The sequence below is a fragment of the Triturus cristatus genome, chromosome 1_2 (genome assembly GCF_964204655.1).
Source record: "Triturus cristatus chromosome 1_2, aTriCri1.1, whole genome shotgun sequence".
Taxonomy (NCBI): Eukaryota; Metazoa; Chordata; class Amphibia; order Caudata; family Salamandridae; genus Triturus; species Triturus cristatus.
This window is the reverse complement of record NC_140580.1, coordinates 127,397,826-127,412,674: the sequence shown is the minus strand read 5'-3', so window position 1 is coordinate 127,412,674 and position 14,849 is coordinate 127,397,826. Positions and strand designations below refer to the sequence as shown.

General features: G+C 47.1%; 1 pseudogene across 1 annotated transcript in view; it reads right to left on the bottom strand.

Moving 5' to 3' along the window:
- LOC146866942 (lysine-specific demethylase 5B-like) overlaps positions 1-14,448 on the bottom strand; it is a 492,309-nt pseudogene extending 477,861 nt beyond the window's left edge. Inside the window, exons 1-2 of the transcript XR_014966721.1 lie at positions 14,366-14,448; positions 13,192-13,316 (exon numbers count right to left, since the gene is read on the bottom strand). The product of XR_014966721.1 is annotated as a lysine-specific demethylase 5B-like (transcript). The remainder of the gene's footprint in view (positions 1-13,191; positions 13,317-14,365) is intronic.
- Between the last annotated feature and the right edge of the window lie 401 nt (positions 14,449-14,849).

The window sequence follows — 14,849 nt, the reverse complement described above, 5'->3', positions numbered from 1 at the left end:
ATGAGTCAGATGGGACTTCAGATGAAGAGGTAGACAGCCAGGGCCAAGTAGGAAGACTTAGCCAGGCTAACCTAAGCTTACATGGGAGTTTGCATGGGGTCCCCCCATACAGACCCCCAAGTGGGCTTACACAGAGAAGCAGGAGGGACAGATCCCCTTCAAGGGAATCCATCCACTCCCATGTCTCTAGCATCTCTAGTGTTTCCTCTCACAGGGGAATGACTTCCCCTGAGAGAAAGGAACATGAAGCCAGAATGAGGGAAGCTAATCTGAGGATTCAGAGGGAAGAACTTGCCCTTGCCAAGGAAAAGCTTGCTCTGGCTAGAGAGCAAAAGTTAAGTGGGTCAGAACCCACTGGTGGCAGCAATATCCCTAAGGATAGAGACAGGCACTATGATAATAGAAACCTGAGCTGATTGTCCCTCCCTACAAGTGTGGGGATGACATCCACAAATGGATAACTGCTTTGGAGAGAGCTTGCAAAGTACAGCAGGTACCCCAAAGTCAGTGGGCAGCTATCTTGTGGCTCTCCTTCTCTGAGAAAGGTAGAGACAAGCTCCTCACAGTTAGTGATGAGGATGCAGATAATTACACTGTCCTGAAGAGTGCTCTGATTGATGGGTTTGGCCTAACCACTGAACAATACAGGTTGTTGTTCAGGGATACCCAGAAGACACAGACTCAGGACTGGACTGACTTTGTAGATTGTGCCACTAAGGCTCTGGAAGGCTAGCTAATGGGAAGTAAGGTTAAGGACTATACAAGATTGTATAATTTGATCATGAGAGAACAAATACTTAACAAATGTCAAAACCAGTTATTGCATCAACACCTGATTGATTCTGATCTGACTTCTCCCCAAGAATTGGGAAAGAAGGCAGATAGATGGGTCAGGACTAGAGTTAAGCAGAAAAACCAGAACCAGGGCGGTGATCAGAAAAAGGCAGACCAGAAGGGTAATGATCAGAAACAAAAAGACCAGAAGTCTTCACCAGGCCCCCAAAAGGCTCAGGGGGAGGGTGGTCCCAAAAAGGATAAAAAGAAAGAAGGCCAAAAGAAACCATGGTGCAACTATTGCAAGTCCAACTCACATTGGTTTAGTGAGTGCACCAAAAAGGATAAGCCCCCAGCCACCATTGCCCCTAAGGCAACTGTACCCCCTAGTTCAGCTGTAAGTGGTGGTTCCCAGAAAAAGGGTGTAGTAGGGTTAACCCTGGGAACTGAGGAGGATTCTGGCCTAGTCAGAATACCTACTCAGGCTGTTCTGATCTGTGATGGGGACTTAGCTTTGTCCTCTACTGTAGGCCCCAGTAACCTGGGCAAGTACAGACAGACTCCTTTTATCAACCAAAGAATGGCTCAGGCCTACAGGGACACTGGGGCTAGTGTCACAATGGTGACACCTGCTTTTGTGGACCCTGGACAGATCATGCTAGGTGAGAATTACCTAGTGACCAACGCTAGCAATGCCACTACCTCCCATAGTGTGGCTATTGTTAACTTCTCCTGGGGAGGGGTAACTGGCCTCAAGAAAGTTGTTGTTAGTTCAGACCTTCCTGTAGAGTGTTTACTGGGCAATGATCTTGAAACTTCAGTTTGGTCTGAAGTGGAGTATAGGACCCATGCAGAAATGCTGGGGATAGATGCACATGTCCTTGCTGTGACCAGGTCACAGGCCAAAAAGTGCACCACTGAACAAGTGCTGGATCCTGAAACTATGGACCAGTCACAACCCAAGAGAAAGAGCAGTAGGGTTAAGGCTGTGCCTTCCCCCCTGCCTCAGGTGGTGGATCAGCCCTCCCAGGAGGATGATTCTGAGAGCCCTGAAGGAACTGTCCTAGAAGAACTTGAACCTGATCAGGTTGAGTTTCTTGGGACAGGGGGACCTTCAAGGGCAGATCTGAGGCAGGCTCAATTAGACTGCCCCTCTCTTGAACCCCTCAGACAGCTGGCTGCTGCTGAGGCTGCAGGGAATGCTCAAGGTACCCATAGAGTGTATTGGGATGAAGGGCTACTGTATTCAGAGGCTAGAGACCCCAAGCCTGGTGCATCCAGGAGGTTGGTCATACCACTGAAGTTCAGAGGCTTCCTTCTTACCTTGGCCCATGATATTCCCCTTGCAGGACATTTAGGCCAGAACAAGACTTGGGACAGGCTTGTCCCTCACTTTCACTGGCCCCATATGTCAGAAGATACTAAGGAGTTTTGTCGCTCCTGTGTCACCTGCCAAGCCAGTGGCAAATCAGGTGGCACCACAAAGGCCCCCCTCATACCACTACCTGTGGTGGGGGTCCCCTTTGAAAGAGTGGGCATAGATATTGTAGGACCAATGGACCCACAAACAGCATCTGGGCACAGATTCATACTGGTGATAGTGGACCATGCCACCAGGTATCCAGAAGCTATTCCCCTGAGGACCACAACAGCTCCTGTTGTGGCAAGGGCCCTGCTTGGAGTATTCTCCAGAGTGGGCTTTCCAAAGGAGGTCATTTCTGACAGAGGTGCCAACTTCATGTCAGGATACTTGACTGCAATGTGGAAGGAGTGTGGTGTGAACTACAAGTTCACCACACCCTATCACCCACAGTGCAATGGGCTTGTTGAGAGATTCAACAAGACCCTAAAGGGAATGATAAAAGGTTTACCAGACAAGCTTAGGCGAAGATGGGACATCCTTTTACCCTGCCTTCTGTTTGCTTACAGAGAGGTCCCACAAAAGGGGGTTGGCTACAGCCCCTTTGAGCTTTTGTTTGGGCATCCTGTAAGAGGACCCCTGTGTTTGGTAAGGGAAGGGTGGGAGAGACCTCTCAGACAACCCAAACTGGACATAGTGGATTATGTACTTGGTCTCCGCTCCAGGATGGCAGAGTATATGAAGAAGGCTTCTAAAAACCTTGAGGCAAGCCAAGAACTCCAAAAAGCTTGGCATGACCAAAAGGCTGTACTGACTGTTTACCAGCCAGGACAGAAAGTGTGGGTGTTGGAGCCAGTGGCCCCAGCAGCACTCCAAGACAAATGGTCTGGACCCCACACTATTGTTGAGAAAAATGGAGAAGTCACCTACTTGGTGGACCTTGGGACTCCCAGAAGCCCCCACAGGGTGCTTCATGTCAACAGATTGAAGGCATATGTTGACAGGGCAGACATGGGGCTACTCATGGCTACAGATGAGGGGCAGGAGGAAGAGAGTGACCCTCTCCCAGACCTGTTGACTCAGAACCCTGATGATGGCTCAGTTGATGGTGTGGTCTTTTCTGACAGCCTCACTGTCCATCAGCAACAGGACTGCAGGCAAGTTCTGCAGTCCTACAGACATATGTTCTCTCTGACCCCAAGTCAGACAAACTGGTGCACCCATGAGGTGGACACTGGTGACAGTCTGCCTGTGAAGAGTAAAATCTACAGGCAACCTGACCATGTCAGGGACTGCATAAAAGTTGAGGTACAAAAGATGTTGGAGCTGGGAGTCATTGAACCTTCAGAGAGCCCTTGGGCTAGTCCTGTAGTCCTTGTGCCAAAACCTCACACCCAAGATGGTAAGAGAGAGATGAGGTTTTGCGTGGATTACAGAGGTCTCAATGCTGTCACTAGGACAGATGCCCACCCAATACCTAGGGCAGATGAGCTCATTGACAGACTGGCAGCTGCTAGGTTTTTGAGCACATTTGACCTGACAGCAGGCTACTGGCAAATCAGACTAGCTGAGAGTGCAAAGGCCAAAACTGCTTTCTCGACCCCAGGAGGACATTATCAATTTGTGGTAATGCCCTTTGGTTTGAAGAATGCACCTGCCACTTTCCAAAGGTTGGTGAATCAAGTCCTTACTGGGTTGGATGATTATTGTGCAGCTTATCTTGATGATATTGCTGTCTTTAGCTCCACCTGGGAGGATCACCTGGTCCACCTGAGGAATGTTTTAGAGGCCCTGCAAAAGGCAGGCCTCACTATCAAGGCCACTAAGTGCCAGATAGGGCAGAGCAAGGTTGTATACCTGGGCCACCTAGTTGGTGGGGGTCAGGTTCAACCACTGGAGAGCAAGATCCAGACCATAAAGGACTGGACTCCTCAAACTACCCAGACTCAGGTCAGAGCTTTCTTGGGCCTGACTGGGTACTACAGAAAGTTTGTTAAGAACTATGGGTCCATTGTGACACCACTTAATGACTTGACCTCCAAGAAGATGCCAAAGAAAGTTCAGTGGACAGTAAGCTGTCAAAAAGCATTTGATGACCTGAAGCAGGCCATGTGCAGTGCATCTATTCTGAAAAGTCCAGACTACTCCAAAGAGTTCATTGTCCAGACATATGCTTCTGAGTTAGGTGTGGGAGCTGTTCTTTCACAACTGAATGTAGATGGTCAAGACCAGCCCATTGCTTTTATAAGTAGAAGGCTGACCCCTAGAGAGAAACGTTGGTCAGCTATTGAGAGGGAGGCCTTTGCTGTGGTTTGGGCCCTGAAGAAGCTGAGGCCATACTTGTTTGGCACTCACTTCAAGATTCAGACAGACCAAAAGCCCCTCTTGTGGCTAAATCAGATGAAGGGTGAAAATCCCAAACTTCTTAGGTGGTCCATTTCCCTACAGGGGATGGACTTCACAGTGGAACATAGACCTGGGACTGACCATGCCAATGCAGATGGACTCTCCAGATATTTCCACTTAGAACATGAAGACTCAACTGGTTAAGGTTAGTTTAATGTCCCTAAGTTTGGGGGAGGTTGTGTAGGAGAGTAGGGTCTGCTTTCTATGTTCACCCCCACTTTTTGCTTTTGCTTTACTGGTTTTCGACTTAGATGTGGCTGTGGGCCTGCTAATCAGACCCACAGCCCTGCTGTTCTCTCTCTAAATTGATACTATGTACTTTAGGTGCATAACCCATTTGGATAGGATCACCTTATTGGCCCCTGTACAGTGTACCCTAGGTACCCAGGGCATAGGTGTACCCTAGGCCTACCAGGGGCTGCAGCATGTATTATGCCACCCCTGGCCTGGCCTTCCATTTTGACACAACTGGCTGATCACTCAGCTGGGGCAAGGTCGTGTAATCACCCCTTGCTTAGGTGTAGTATTCCTATACCTAACTTACATATAGACACATGTGTACCTATCAGTCACTCCTATGGCAGGCCTTAACAATCCTGGAGGCAGAGTGCTTGGTAACATGTGAGATGGTGCTCTAGCATGAGCTGAGCCTGTCTGCAGCTTTCGGAACCATGTCCTTATAGCTGTTCTATGATATAGCCTACCATATACTCTTAAAGTGCCTTATAATCTTAAACGGTTATGGTAACTATGGTTTGGCTTTATCGAAACATGTCGTGTAAGGTGTCTAACACTGTGGAATAATACCCCCATACCAATTCTGGACATGAGGATATTATTCCCCCCTTCTAGAGGGAAAGACATGTTAAAATCATACTTCACTGTTAGTCTCTGACCAAAGCCTCAGCATCACAAAATGGATGCTGCTGCCACGACACAAGTCTGACCTCCTGCTGCTGGGAGTGATCCCAGCCAGGGAGGCCTGGACAATAGGTTTCCTGCTTGGGGAGGTGCTAGCACCTCCCCAGACAGCCTTTAGTGTATTGGGGCAGGGTGGGCTGAAAGGAATGAGACATGCCTGGGGCACACAAGGTGTTCCTTGCATAGTCCAGTTCAAACCGGCGCTGGGGCACTCCAGCCCAAGCTCTGGCGCGAAACTGGACAAAGGGAAGTGGGTGTAACCACCCCCTCCCAGGTCCCACCCATAAGGCGTGACCTAGCAGGTATCCCAGCCCCCCAGATTAGTATAAGAGTGGGAGTTGGGCCTCAAGACTTAGATTATCCTGAACCTGCAACTTGAACAGAAACTCTGGACCTTCGACATTCGACGAAAGAAGAAGACTGAAGAATCTCCCTTGTGCCCAAGGAGTGGCTACCCTGTGCAAACAGGCACCATCAAGAGACTACCCTTTGCTTTGCTAAAGTTCTACGAGGGACCGACTGCAGAGCCCGACCAGAGCCTTGACTTCCAGACTTCTCCGACCCTGATCCACATCCACAGCAGAGCTGAGATCCGTGGAGGCGACGAGAGACGTGGGACCGGCTACCTGGGAAAAGTGGCTAGTATCTTCAAGCGCAGCTTCTGAGGCACCCTCGAAGTTGTGCACCAGGGATTGAGAAGCCCCAACCCCAAGCACCATCTGCACCGAAGACCAGCCCCCCACACTCCACGAGTCCTGCGTGGGGCCCTTCTGCATTTTTCTGCTTGCCGCGTCTGTCCGGTTGCTTGCCCGCTGGCTAGTGGCCTTTGTGATGACGCATCCTGTAATCTTCACCGCTGGTTTGGCTCCTCCAGACTGGCTCCTGCTTCTTTGAAAAAGAGAAGCACCTCAGACCTTCCTGGTCTGCACCAGAAGCAAGTCCTCCGTTCTTCGTGGGTTCCGCTTGCCAAGGCTTGGTGAGTCCTAGTCCAACTTCGACGCCGCCGACAGCAAGAGCCTTCGTGGGACAGCTCGCCTCCTGGTCCTGGTCGTCCTCGACGTTCCCTGGTCCTCGTGGCTGCAGCGACAAGCTTCACCTTCACCTGCAATCTTCACGACATCACCTGGTTCCTTCCTGGTTCCACGTGGTCACTGGCTAGTGACCTTGACTCTGTCCCTTCTGCTTGCAGGTCTCCTCTCTTCTTGATCCCAGCCTTGGGATCCACCGGACACTCTTCACTGACTGCCTGTCAGCAACTTTCCTTCAGGCATCCACAGAAGTCCACGACGAAACCCGACGCAAGTTCACACCTATGCACCCGCAGCCTGTGGGCTAGGTAACTTGGGTACTTCGGTGCCCACAAGGGTAGTAACTATCCTAGGGTCTAGTTTCCGAGTCTCGACTCTCTAGCTGCTTCAGAAGTGTCCTTAAACTGTTAATTGCTAACAACTACTATTTCTATCGACTTTTACGCATTACGCGTGAGTGTTTCCACTCTGCACCTGAATCCCGTGGGCCTCCCACTTCCTAACCTTTGGTAGTATAGTGTAGCCCCAGCGATTCCCTAGGCCTAGGCCTATCCTATTTCCGTGACAGTGGTCCTTATACCACTTACTTAGTATATGGTTTGCGTGGCCCCTAGGGCCTGACTGTATTACTTACCTGTGTGACTTAATGTATGCATAAATAAGACTGTGTTGTACTTACCTCTAATCTCATAAAGAGTGCTGAGGGTTTGACTAGAATAAATACACTTTATTTTATATATATATCTGTTGTGGTGTCCTTTCATTTGGTATTCAAGGGATTATATATGGTATCACAGCTGGCTTCACATGCCATTCAGAGTTTAGCCTAAGACTGCTCTTGTCCATGCTACCACTAGGATAGCTGGTCTATAAGGTTGACTTTACAACCAATCACCATAAGGGTATTTGGACTGATATAAGGTGTACACTAGAATTAGTGACATCATACATCAGGCCAACTTCTCACACTGGCCACAAGAGATGCCGGGATGGAGCAGGAGCAGGTTCGAGGGTCGACAGGCCGGTAGGGCTGGGGCCATTGCAGTTGGTGTCTTCCTATTCTTAGCAGCTGCAGGGCAGGTCTTCTTTCTTCTTGCTCTTCTTTGTATTTCGGAATCTGGAATCTGGGGAAGGAAGGTTCAGGGTGCCCCTAAATACTGGATTTAGGGGCGTTACAGGTAGGTGAAGGGCAGGGACCAATGGGTCCCTGTCCTGGGGTAGGTACACCCCCTATCCTGCCTCTCTCCTGTGGGAGGGGGGGCAGTAGCCTAGTCCTGATTGGGCAGGGCTCCCCATCTTCAAGATGGCGAGAGCCCGGAGATGTGATTCACCTCGCCTCCCCCACCTGAGGGGTGGGGTTGGCAGGCTGGCACATCCCCTGTCAATATTTGGGGTTTCCGGCCAAGCTTCCTGCCAGAGTGGGGGGTTGCAGTGGCCTGGGGAAGCTCACAGAGGCAGCATGCCTTTGAAGCTTCCCCCTGCCCATCCTGGGGGAGGAGATCTAGCACCTCGCCCAGGATGTGCATTGTTGCAGGCCCTGGAGAGCAGGGTTCTCCTACCCAGGGGTCCAGCAACATGTCTGCTGTGTGGCAGCCTAGGCAGCCTCTCAGACCACACGTGGATTGTAGGTTAGTTTTCAGGGGGCATCTCTAAGATGCCCTCTGGGGTGCTTGGTACATTAAATCCCACACTAGCATCAGTGCGAGTTTAATGTGCTGAGAAGTTTGATACCAAACTTCTCAGTCTTCAGTGTTGCCATTCTGGTGCTGTGGAGTTTGTGTTTGACGAGCTCTCAGCACCATGTACTCTTAAATGGCAGCACTGCACTTACAGTGCCCAGGAATGGACCTGGGTACTGTAGGGGCAGAGGGCTCCTGCTCCTGTGCCCACACCACTGGCATAGGGCACCCAGCTAGAGGGGTGGCTGATGTATGCCAGGGCAGTGTAGGTGGTGGGCATGGCACACAGGGATGTGTGCCATGTCGACTCTTTGTTTTGTCCTGTACCCAGACACTCAGCCTGCAAGGGCAGTATGTGTGTGTTAGGTTACAGGGCCTCTAAGGGTGGCACAATGAGTGCTGCAGCCCTTAGAGGCCTTCCCTGGTCACAAGGCCCTGGGTACCATTTCCCAGGGGCTGACATGTGGCCAGGGCTTGCCACTTTGGGTTTTAGGTTTTTAGGGAAGGAACATAGGCCCTGGGCACCTGATTAGCAGGAGTCCAGTGCACACTCAGTCAAAGTACATTCAGCAATTCAGCAAAAAGTAGGGGCATACCATGCAAGAAAGATGGCACTTTCTCACAACCCCTAACTTCCCAACTTAACTCTCGAAGTGGTGGTCGCACCCAGAAGACCTTCGTCCAAAAGCCTGCTGTCTCTTTACAAACCGGAGGTTCTTAATTGAAAACAACAGGGCGTACGACATAGAAACAGCACCTGGCCGCCCTAGTGTCGCTGAGGGTGCACCTTTGGTGCTAATTTGTTACCCCATTTGCCCTGAGCTAAAGTCCAGGAGCTTTGCTCCCACAACCCAGTGGCCTGCTTGCCAGCAGCCACCAACCGGATAACATTGGGCCTCAGCACTCTGCAACCGGTCGCCCTAGTGCCACTAAGGGTGAAACAAGAGTGCTTTGTTGACCCTGGGGGACCCCGAGTCTACCCCCAGAACCTCAACTCCCACTACCAAACACTTCCCTCAAAACCGATGACACTATGCGGTTGAACACTCGCCTGGCGCACCAGGACTTCCCGGGGAGCACGCATGCCCCCCCTGAGGGTGACACATAACTCATGTGTCGTGTGACAGTCTGCCTGGCGCAGATCTCCCGACCCCTGTCCATCTGACAGTGCACGAAGATCCCCCAGGACAGAAGTGATGTCACCATGGTCATTCACTGGTGACGCAGCCCTTCTGGCTGGCCCCTGACCCACTGGTTCTTCCACTGGGGACTCTTTTCCCCTCTCACCCCTCACTCTGGACTTCTGCACCCTCCCAACTGGAGTGGCACTGCCAGACACCAGAACTGATGGAGGCCTGCTTACAGACCCTCCCAGTTCACCAGACACTAGGGGATCCCGCACAACGGGCAGCCCCTCAGGACAGACTAGGCTCCCCACCTGGTGTTCCCTTAAAGAACCATCCAGGCTCTGAGACGGAGGTTGGGCACTACCGGGACATAACCCATTCTCACTCCTTCCCCTTAAAGACAGGACGTGAGGCCCTACACCCCTCTCACTATTACAGGACCTAGCTGGGCTACTCTGAGCCACTTCCAACACACTGGGTTTGAAGATACCTGAACCACTCTTCTTGGGATCACTCCCCAATGCCTCTTCAGACCCTCTGGAATCCACCAAAAGGTCTGCCTCCAATGTGAGCTCCCTGGGGTGAGAGAAATCACTTTGCTTAGTGTTTGAGCATTATTCATTCTGAATATGCAATACATATGTATTATTTCTTACACCTATAACAATGCATTGAAGTTAATATCTCTAGAATATGTTAACTAAAAAGTATGCTGTCCTATGTATTTGGATTCCAATCAGATCTCAAGTGTTCTGATACATGGAGTTTCAGATGTACAAGAACCCTCGTCTGCTCAATGGTTGAGCAACATTTATTCTGAATGAAAAAAACACTAGATTACTAAAGGACAATGTTATATGCCATTATTCTCTACTCTAACCTTACCCCTCATTTTTGCTACACGGATTTTAATATAATTCTTTATGTGATTAGTCCTGACACTCCTCCCTGTGTTATTGCATAGGGTTAGCCCCCGAGATGATTCTTATTGATCAGAATGAAGCATTAATTACTCTTTATGCGTTCATTCTCACCGCTTCTTAACCCGTATTATTTACTCTGAAATGGCCGCCGCCATTACAGAAGTCAAGACTACACTTGCCAGTGAGCACACAGCGCGTGCGTCGCTCGGCATTGGCTTTTCGTGCACGCGCATCGGCGTCAGATATAATTGACTGCCGTCCGACCTCGTCTGGCTACAACCATTGCCAGCAACCCTTCGTCTTGCATATTAGGTAAATCATCACACCCTGTTACTTTGATGGATTATGCATTTTCAGCATATTGCCCCTCTAAACCATGACCCTCATAACTACTTTCATTTCCCTGACAGACATCGGTTCTATCCGGCACCGCGTTCCTTGCCTCACATTATTGAAGCGGGACAACAGCTACTATGCCAATAACTAATTAGTAAGGTGAGTTCTCCATCAATCCAATGATACTTTCTTTAATGCTCTAAAAAAACCTTTACTTCTAATTACAGGAATTTTCTCCTCACAATTGACCTTTCCTGATGGTTCCGTTTAATAAAGGACAGCGGGCCTCAAGTGGGTTATGAAGTGCTGCCCTCATTTGGGTCACTATTCACACTAAATTTTGGTGAGTACATAGTTGATTTAAATTCACTCATTTATAACCAGCAATTAGATACTGGGCTAATTCGGTTTCCTATCTGTAGGACCTACAGCTAACCCTGTTACTGTGAGCTACAGTGAAGCCATGCCTCTGCTTTCATTTCAAGGGTAAGCCATTCCATAGCGCACTATTACACCTATTCATATAGGCACCTCTTTAAGCATTTATGCCGATGGTTAAATTTCCTTCCACCTTGTCATTGATAGGCACTAAGTGTCATTACCAGCTTTGAGAAGCACCCTGGAATATATTAAGAAGGATTTCTGCCTTTCAGGCACATTGATTGTGCTGCTCGGTAAACCTGTTTTACGTTCAAGCATTGGCCCACCATTCCCACGTCCCCTTCATCAACACTAAAACCTTGTCCTATCTTTAGCCCCCAGAATCTCTGTCCTGAAGAGACCCCATACCGCGAGGGGGTCGAAACTTCGTCGACTATTCAAAAGGGAGAGCCCCCAACAAATCATAGTTGTCCCTGAAGAATTGATTGCATTGGCTCCTCTTTTATCTACTAATAACCACCGCCACAAGTGCTCTAATATCACCATTGATATTTCACTAGTCTGGTTATGGTCACATCACTGGGGTTCACATATCACTTTCAAATGTGAAAAATGTATATGATGTAAATACACAGACAGTAAAAAATGTTATGCCTTTTTGTATGTTAAATATTGTTTTGCAAAATAAATAACACTCACTTCGGCTGACGTGAGGACTATTAAAAAAGAAATTTCTGTGAGCTTTAACGTTTTAACGTATTACCTTGTGAAATAATTGGTATACCTTATTGAGCTAAGGTTTCCTTCTTTACCTGTCTGTTCTGTTTGAGTCAAGCAGGATACATTAATTGCTGCAATAACTAATTGTTTTCTATGAAAAATGAGTTCCTTGTGAACATGGTCTCTGCTTACGGGCAATACCCAGTTCGCAAGGACATATGGGTCGCTCTTGTCTTTTGTGAGAAATGATTTTAATAATGTGGCAACCCCCTGACAAAGCCAGTAGGCTGGTCTTATTTAAAATATCACCCCTTTTATACTGTGATGTTACATGTGGTATAGGTGGGGAGTATTGTGATGATGAGGTTCAGGGGCCCACTAGGTGTGTAATGAGTTAGTAGGATACCACCAAAGTTAATTCCATCTGTCTAATGTGCAGTTTTTTAATTTAATGTATAGCATTTATTAGCACTTTTCCTTTTTAAAAAAGGTACTGACTGGACAATAATGTATTGAGTGCTGTTGCATACCAGCCAAGTGGGACTGCTAAAGCACACTAACTCCATTGAGTAGGTCTTGGACTGCTCTGCTTCACTACCCTGAAAACGTCAAGTGCTACAATGGAGTACTTCTTTTCCAGTAATAAGATAACTGCAATACGATTACTTGTGAAGGACTCTGTCGCAACTAATAACCCAAGTTCTTTCAGCACCTTAAAGGGAGGCTCAAATTATGTAAGGAATATTCAAATTTGAAATCGCTGAATCGGAGACAAAATGGGGCAGAGCCCTGAGGATTTCTCACACTAAGGTGTGGTAGAAAATCTAGTAGTCTGACTGTGAAGGAGTAGTGCTCACAGCCTATACACCCGATTGTTAAGTCTTTGCATCGTAAAAGAAAGCAGATAGGCTATTTGTGATCTACTGCTGATTTCAATGTTAATAAAGTGCTTTATTAGGTACTGCTAATAATGTCCAACAAGGATACCCTGCCTGACTAGTAATTTTCAAGCATGTGAATCTTGAAAGACAATGCTGGAAAACAAAATAGCTATTTAATATTAGTGTTATTCTCCACCTATAGTATCTTTCATAGATTTCACATAATTCATTCCTTCCAGTCATCGATCTGGGACTCCCAGTTTAACAATGAGTAAAGTATGTGAATCTATGAAAGATACAATGCTGAAAAACTATTATTTATATTACAGAGCTTTACCAACAGTGTTATTTAATTTCCCTGTGCAGAGGAAGGCCATGTGGGCTGCCTTAGGCTTGCATTTGCCCTGTTGAATTGCTTCACTCCTCCACCCCAAGCCACGCCCACCCCAAATTCCTAGACTTGCCCAGGAAGGAGTGATTTATATGACACTAGTATTATTAACTTAGGTATTACTAACTACTGCTAGTTTGCTCCCAAGCGTATATTTGTGCAACTGAAACAGAGTATGTTTTCTTGCTCAGTTCTGCAGTTTCTCATTGTGTATTGTACTAATATAAAGATGCATACGATAAAAAGTGTAGTTTAGTAACTCACTTTTTTTATTGGCGCATTTCACTTCCAAAGCTTTTTTCACCACTGAAGCCCATTGATTGTAAGACTCTGCTCGCAGCTTTAATGAATTCATCATTGGGTAGAGGTCATCAACAGTATACTGATACCTGAAACAAATAAGATGCATACCGCTTAAAAACATCATACTGTTTGTGAACCTTTATTACAAAAACCACTTTCGTTTGCATACAAAATCTATCTTGCTCCAATCTGAAAATATATCATATGCGCAAAAAAACTGCAATTAGACTTTTTTTTTTACATTTAATTATGTTGAGTACATCACAGCCAACATGGATTACATTTTTATTAACCTGAAGATATAAATCCCATAGTCAAATATATTCCTCACTACAGTTTTCAGAAATTACAATAAATACAAATAGAAGGCCACAAGCTCCAATAAGCAAACAACAATACTCAGTTACAACGTTCACACGAGTCAATGAAAGAAACTAAGTACAGTTTCTTATAAAATGCCGATCTAGATCCAACCCTTGTCTTGCATATGGGTTCCACTGTTTGATATTTGTACTCTTCCTTGATGTGTTATAGCAGATAATGTTTAGTTTCTGAAGCATGACAAAACTAGATTCATATGCTGTGCAACACCTCACCATGGGTGTGAAGTTAGTAAGGGTGACGGGAATTTGCGTAGTCGTGCTACGCAAAGCTCCGCCAAACAATAAAAAATCTCCGCGAACACGCGAATTGTTCGTGATGCTTTTTTCCTGTTTGCGAACGCCGTTTGCGTGCTCGGGGGGTAATATCTCGCCAACATACATTTTGAGAACGCGAACAAGCAAAAAATTCCACGAAGCCGCGGAACGCAGAATTTTGGGCAATTCCGCGTAACGCGAAATTACCCAAATTACGCAAATTTCGCGAGCGGAACGGAATTTACTACCCATGCCTAGAAATTAGGCAGTCAATACGACTCATGCTACATTTTAACCGACCAGTGTAGGTGACGTTTTTAGCCAGTATTTTTGTCTTACTGATACAATGTGTGAGGTTTCAGGGTTAAGAATACATATTTAAAAAACAAACTATCACTTCTCTTCACTTGGGAGGGTGTTGTGCAAATATAGAAGGTACTCCAGCTGTAAAAGTATTTTGGATTTACATGAAGTACATTCAAAGCAGTGTTGCTCACCTTGAGGCAGTTATTGTGAGGAGCCAACAGTAGCTCTTGTTTTCAATATTATCACCCCCAACTGAGGCCTCGTGCCCAAACATTATTACAGTGATGTTTAGGGAATGTGTGCAGCGATGACCAACTTGCCACATTGCATATGTCTTGAGGCAAAACATATCCAATGAAAGCCAAAAAAGTGGCCTTATTTCCTCGTCAAATACAAACAAAAATACAGCATAATTTTAAGCACTGATCAGCAGACCTGTTCATTTGGTGACTCTATTGCCCACGGATCTAGAATATCTAATACTCTATCTTCAACTCGTGGGTCTGCAAACGGTAGAGGGAATTTAATTACTCAGCCATCATGAAAAATGTATACAAATTGAAGACAAAGCCGAAAATGAGTGAGTAAAAACACTCTGTTATTGTGCATGGGTGACATGCCTTAAGTGCTCACAGAAGGACAGCCAGGTGTAGGCTCAACCAGAGGGTGTATTGA